The following is a 6,163-nucleotide window of genomic DNA, read 5'->3' as shown; positions in this document are numbered from 1 at the left end:
CTCATCTCACACTCCATTTCTAGACATACTCCTAACTTTCCATCTCACAGTGCTTGGCACTAAAACACTTCCAGAGGTCTGACCTCTGCCCTTCCCTCCTTTGTGTGCATCTCCTGCAGTGCCTGTGAACAACACCTGGCCCACCCAAAGGCCCTTTTGACTTAACCGGCATAGGCCTTTGAGGTGTGTGTGTGTGTGTGTGTGTGTGTGTGTGTGTGTGTGTAAAATTACATGTCCTTTCATAGCTTATGCTAGAAAATAGAATAATAGAACATCAGCACAGGAAAAGATACTAAATTATAAAGATCTATTACAAATTTTAAAGATGATTATAAAAATGCTAAATGATTTAATGTATGCACCTGGCAATTTTTAAATTATTTCTAGAATAAATAGAATTTTAAAAGTAAATTTTAACTATTTGTAAACTATAAAAGGGTCCCTATTCCACAGTATGCTCTAAGACTGTCCTAAGGATGATCTGTCACTGAGGGATTATGTTTTAACTTGGTTTTGACCCATCTGATTCTCTCCATACCATAGGGAGACCCTTTACTCTTTTGGGGTGAGATGAGAAATAAAAGCAGTGTGCCATACCTACCACTGGTCTCTTCAAGAAGAGATTTGATTATTTTACCTAACGAGTGCTTGTTCCTCATCTGCAAGACTGACTACCATCAGTCAATGCCATCAAAATTCCAATGGTCGGCATGCTGCAAACACCAAGTGCCCTCTGCCAGCTGCCTCAACAGCTTTTAATAATCCAGTTCCAGGGCCTTTCAGGAAAGCTCACCAGGGGATCTCAGCTCTTGTGGTCTGACCACGAGGTGACTGACTTCATTATAGTTCCTGAGCCTGAGCACATTTATACTCACTGACTTTGTTTGGGTCATTTTTATTATTTCTGCGGTAATGAAAGACTACTATTCAAAATGGTCACTAGCCATTTAATTAAAACATCCCAGGCCAGGCATGGGATACAGTTACCCCCTAAACTGTCATAACCATAGAAGTAAAGACTCCCCGTGTGAGTTGACTTCCGCAGTCAAGCGGTGGTGTTCACCACGACCACATTGAGTGCCATTATAAGTGGAATTGGGGATGTAAAATTAAAATATTATGCAAATAACAGAAGGGATTTAGAGAAACAGTATCCCTATACTTTTTTTATGTGTGACTTACTTCCCCCTTTTATGCTAAGAAATACAGCCATTCCCCTTGATATATAGAACTTCCTCTAGCCTCACAAGTCAAACTCCTCATTTCTCTCACTGTGGTGGTTGAGGTTCCTCCAGAGTTTCTCCTGGTCTGTTAGAACTGCCTCCTAATGAACACTCCTAACCTTGGTGTCTTCTCATCCCCAGATTCTTTACACTACCCTTAGGACAATCATCTAAAATAAGAGTACTCCATTTGGGTGCTTAATTCTTTTAAAGACTTTTGCACAAAATCTAAGTCCCTTGACATTTTACACTCAGCCTTTCACAACATGGATCCATCCTCACTTTCTAGCCCTATGGCCTGCTATTATCACTCTTCCATCAGTCACATCAGGACCAGTCTTACCTTGCATTTTGTACTAGGTGCCTTGACCTCTAAATGCCTCCAATGCAAATCAGCATTTCACATGGCCTTCCCATGGGTCACATATGTAGTTTCACCTGACTAAAATAGCTTTCTCCAATTTCTTACCTGATTAATTCATATTTCCTATTCATCTTTCAATTATAATACAATTGTCATTTCTCAGGCAAATTTTGTATAAGCACAGATACAGAGGAGAGAAAACAAAATAGATATATGTCAATTATGATAAATCTGGTTTGGGTGAGAGTTCCGCAGTCTTTTTTTTTTTTTTTCCATTAGCACGAAGCTTCTGCTTAATTAAAACAAGTTTTCTGGTTAATGCATTTTCCTTACTCAATGCTTATTGTACCTCCACTTTCCCAGAAGGTTTCAAGAAGGTTTATGTTGTTGTTTTTTTTTTTTTTTTAACAAACAAAAATAAATAAATTCGAATGGATCTCCTTTGGGAGGAACCTCCTTGAGACTTAGGAGTCCTAATTAAAGTTAAGAAAGGTCATCAAGTTCGGTTTTGAGGGTTGGAAGATCTCAAATGTCACATTATGGATTTTGGATTGATGGGCAAATTTTCATAAATTTGGCTGGAATAAAAGCAACTAGTTGCTTTAAAATAATATAGGTGTGCAAGCCCACAATAATTATACCTGCGGCACTAAGTGTCTGTAGCTCATAGGTGGATAATTGTGGTCCTTGTTTTTGTAGTTAGAAAAAGGTCACTTCAGGGACTAGTGGGACAGTTTAATGGCAATGGCTGATAAGTCATGCCAGATTTCTGCCCAAAGAAAACAACTATCACTAGGCACCAGCACCAGCTTACAAAGAACAGCTATTGCGGAACTAACCTAATTTACTTTTAAGGAAAGGTCAATGCATCAAGAAAAATACCATGTATCTAAGCCAAATGGGTTGCAGATTGACATTTCTCACTAGCTCCTGATATCCTTAGGTTCAAGTTAGTAAAGATTTTTTCTCGAGCTCTAACATAGATCTATTTTTTTTTTGTAATTAACATTGGTGATATTGCATAAAGTTGAACAATGATAATTCACCCATTATAAATATATACCATATTAACTCATTATCACTTAACAATTTACACAATTACTTCATAATTACTTATAACTCATTTTTTTACAAAATGAATGTTTTGTCATGTGAACATGCTTTCTTGCATTTGTGTTTTAAATGCATCGGGATTCTTCCATCTAAAATCACATTTTTGTGTGCATAAAATATCCAGCAAGTTATTTAGGTGGCCATGGAAATAACCATACAGTTTGAAAATGTTGCAAAATAAAACTAAGTATGTTCTTAGCAAGAAAGGTCCTCATAGAAGCTGGATATTGGTGATGATTGCCTTCTATTATGGCTATCTCCCTTCCATGCATAATTTTCCCCCTCCTTTTATTCCCATTCACCACTAACCACATATTTCTGAATGTCCAAATGCTCTCATAATTTTTCACCCCTCTTCTAAAACTAGCTATCAAAGGCAACCAATAGGAAAATTTTTTAAATTGGTTATCTATGCCCAATGAACCTGGAATTTAGCCAGGTTCTTTGAATATTGTTTCATCAAAGACCTTGCAGCCTAACTTGAAATTTATCACATTACACCAATTTCACATTTGTTCTCATTTTAACATCTTTAATATCTATATGCATCTTCCATAAATAACATTTTAGTTTCCATAAATTATGGGAAGTATAAGGAATGTGGACAAACTACATAGAGAGGGAAATGACTGATTTTGTCTGGAGGTTCAGTACCCTTACTGAAGGTGGTAGGTAGAGTGATAAATGTGGAGGAGAGAACACAATTTCAAAGAAGAATGTGTTATCAAAGCATTAACTTTAAAGGTGTGTGTGTGGGAAAAGAGGGAGAAAAGTCACTATCCTCGTGAAAGTATTTCAAACTCCGGGATAGGATTTGACAATTGATGAGATTTTTTTCCACGACTCTTGAAATCCATTCACACAAAATCAGGTAGACAGCAACATATTAACCCAAATATAGGCAAGGAAGAGCTGCTCTCATAGCCTTCCTGAACCACTGATTATTAAGGAAGCTAAAGCTGCTAGCACGTGAGGCAGAAATTACCAACACTAATCTAAATAGTTGCAAAGAAAGCATTGTAAAATAATTTGCATATTAATTTACATGTTTGTTATACATATTTAATTAATTAATCTTAATAATGACTGTGAAGGCCTACTATGTACTGAGTATTTTATGTACATTGTTTCAATTTTCACAACAATCTTGAGGCATTTTTATCCCTATTTTAAAGGCAAGCAAAGAGATACTCAGAGAGGTTGTCTCTTATCCCATATCACATAGTTATAAAGTAAAGAAACTAGAATTCAATACTTTTATTCAAAATTCTGGCTTGTTACTTACTACAATAGTGGCTTATCTTCTCCATACTTAAAATATTTTTCAAGGTCCTTTTGTGGAAGCTCCATAGGTGTTCTGCCCTTAAAGGAAAACTCTCAAGGATATTGCTCTGACTCTGTAGGGCGATGCTTAACTGAAAGTACCTTCATCATAACCTGAAGTAATGGCCATCTATGATCATTATTCTGTGGAGTATAATGTAGCTACTCTCAACACAGCCGATCTTTTTGTTCCAGGCTATTTTTTCCAACTCATTAGTTTCAGTGGAATACGCCTGTTGATTCACGAATTCACCTTCACTGCATTATAGAAATTTGATGAGATCTAGGATGGCTAGATAACCAAGTTTTACTCACTTTGACCTGCCCAAGTTCACTTCCAGAAGTCCCAATGTTGGGTCAATCTTATAAGACAGTAATACAAAGTGTTGTCTAGAGGACCTCTATTCAAAAGTCTTTCTCTGTTCCATATCTATCAGAAACGATCAATTTCTCTTAATAAAGTACTTGCCAGGTTGTACTTCAACTATGTGTTGACTTAACTGTCTTCCCATAAGAGAGTTAGCCCCATCAGCCTCTAATCTTTGTAGTCTCAAAATTTCATCAGACAATGTCTGGCCCACGGTGGACATGCATTCAAAACATGTAGAATAAAAGAATGAGTATGTAAATGTGTGATTCTGTTCAGGCATTCAGCCTTAAATGAGCACCTCCATGCACTATGTAATTAACCTGACAAAAGAGGACAATGAGGAAATGACAATTTGAGTTCCTGACCTTTTAGGGTCTACATTTTAGTGGATTAAATAGATGGTAAGCAAATAAGTAAACAAACCATCTATTTTTAGATAATAATAGTGGCTTATATTAACAGAGCATTTACTATGTTCCAACTGTAGTTTGCTCCAGGCAAACTACGACTTAAAGCGAAGCCTAACTAAAGGGAAATCTAATAAAGCACAGGCATCAAGCAGAAGAAAAATGACCACAAATGGAAAGTTTGAAATACAAGAAGGAATGAAGAGTAAAAAAGAATGATAAAAATGTTGATAAATCTAAATGAATGTGACATGAACCAATAATGACAAAATTTTGTGGTGTCAAAAATCAAATTAAAAGTAAAAAACACATTGTGTATATGCACTACTTTTTCTTTATCCATTCATCCATTGATGAACACCTAGGTTGCTTTCATATCTTGCTATTGTAAATAATGCTGCAATGAACATACAGATCTATATGTCTTTTTGCTTTTTTTTTTTTTTATGCCTACAGCACCTAGGTGATCTCCCAACCAAGTACTAACCAGGCCCAAACCTGTTTAACTTCCAAGATCAGATGGGATTGGGCGTGTTCAGGGTGGCATGGCCATAGACTCTATATGTTTTTTTGAATTAATGTTTTGGGTTTCTTCAGATAAATATCCAGAAGTAGAATTACTGGAACTAATATAATATTGTATGTCAACTATAAATGAAAATTTTTTTAAAAACTTCTTAAAATTTAAGAAAATACACAACAATGACAACAAAAATAATTAAATACCTTTGGAAGGTAGCACATTAAGTCTCATTAGCTAAACCCATCAGAGGGCAAAGTTCTAGAGGCCAAGAGAACTAAAAGTATAGAAATATCAGAGCAGGGAGGGGACAGAGAAGTGTGACAAAAAGGCATCTTACAAATCATATAGTCCAACACTTTTATTTTATAGTGGAACAATGGAGTGAGGGGGCAGTTTAGCTTCCCTTGAGTGGCTTAGCCTAATAAATCTGTGGCTTAGAGTATGTCTATTTTACTGCCTTACTTTACATCTGTCAAACAAGATATTCAGCACCTCAGTGAGACAGTCACGAAAGAAATGACTTGACTTTTTAAGCACTTTTCACTCTCATCTCACTCACTCCCTGAAGCTGCCTCAACTTCCCCAAGCAATATTGAACATGTGCCAGCAGTAACTATGCACATTGTACTTCATACAAAAATTGAACCTCATATATTGGCCAATTTCAGTCTTCTGATAATTTTTAGAGTATTAAATATTAACCAGCGATATCTGAGGAAGTGACTGCTTTAACTTTAGAAGAAGAAATACATTGAACATTTTTTTAACCTTTAAAACATGTCAAGGGCATAAATCAAAATATACCAAATTGCCTCCAGGTGAAAAAAACACTTCTTTAAC

General features: G+C 36.1%; 1 pseudogene; it reads right to left on the bottom strand.

Moving 5' to 3' along the window:
- Nucleotides 1-5,247: 5,247 nt before the first annotated feature.
- LOC118614277 lies at nt 5,248-5,357 on the bottom strand (annotated as a pseudogene).
- Nucleotides 5,358-6,163: the final 806 nt, after the last annotated feature.

This window comes from Rousettus aegyptiacus, unplaced genomic scaffold (genome assembly GCF_014176215.1).
Source record: "Rousettus aegyptiacus isolate mRouAeg1 unplaced genomic scaffold, mRouAeg1.p scaffold_m13_p_2, whole genome shotgun sequence".
In the NCBI taxonomy this organism is placed as follows: domain Eukaryota; kingdom Metazoa; phylum Chordata; class Mammalia; order Chiroptera; family Pteropodidae; genus Rousettus; species Rousettus aegyptiacus.
The sequence above is the reverse complement of the archived record's forward strand: the minus strand, read 5'-3'. Positions and strand labels throughout refer to the sequence as shown.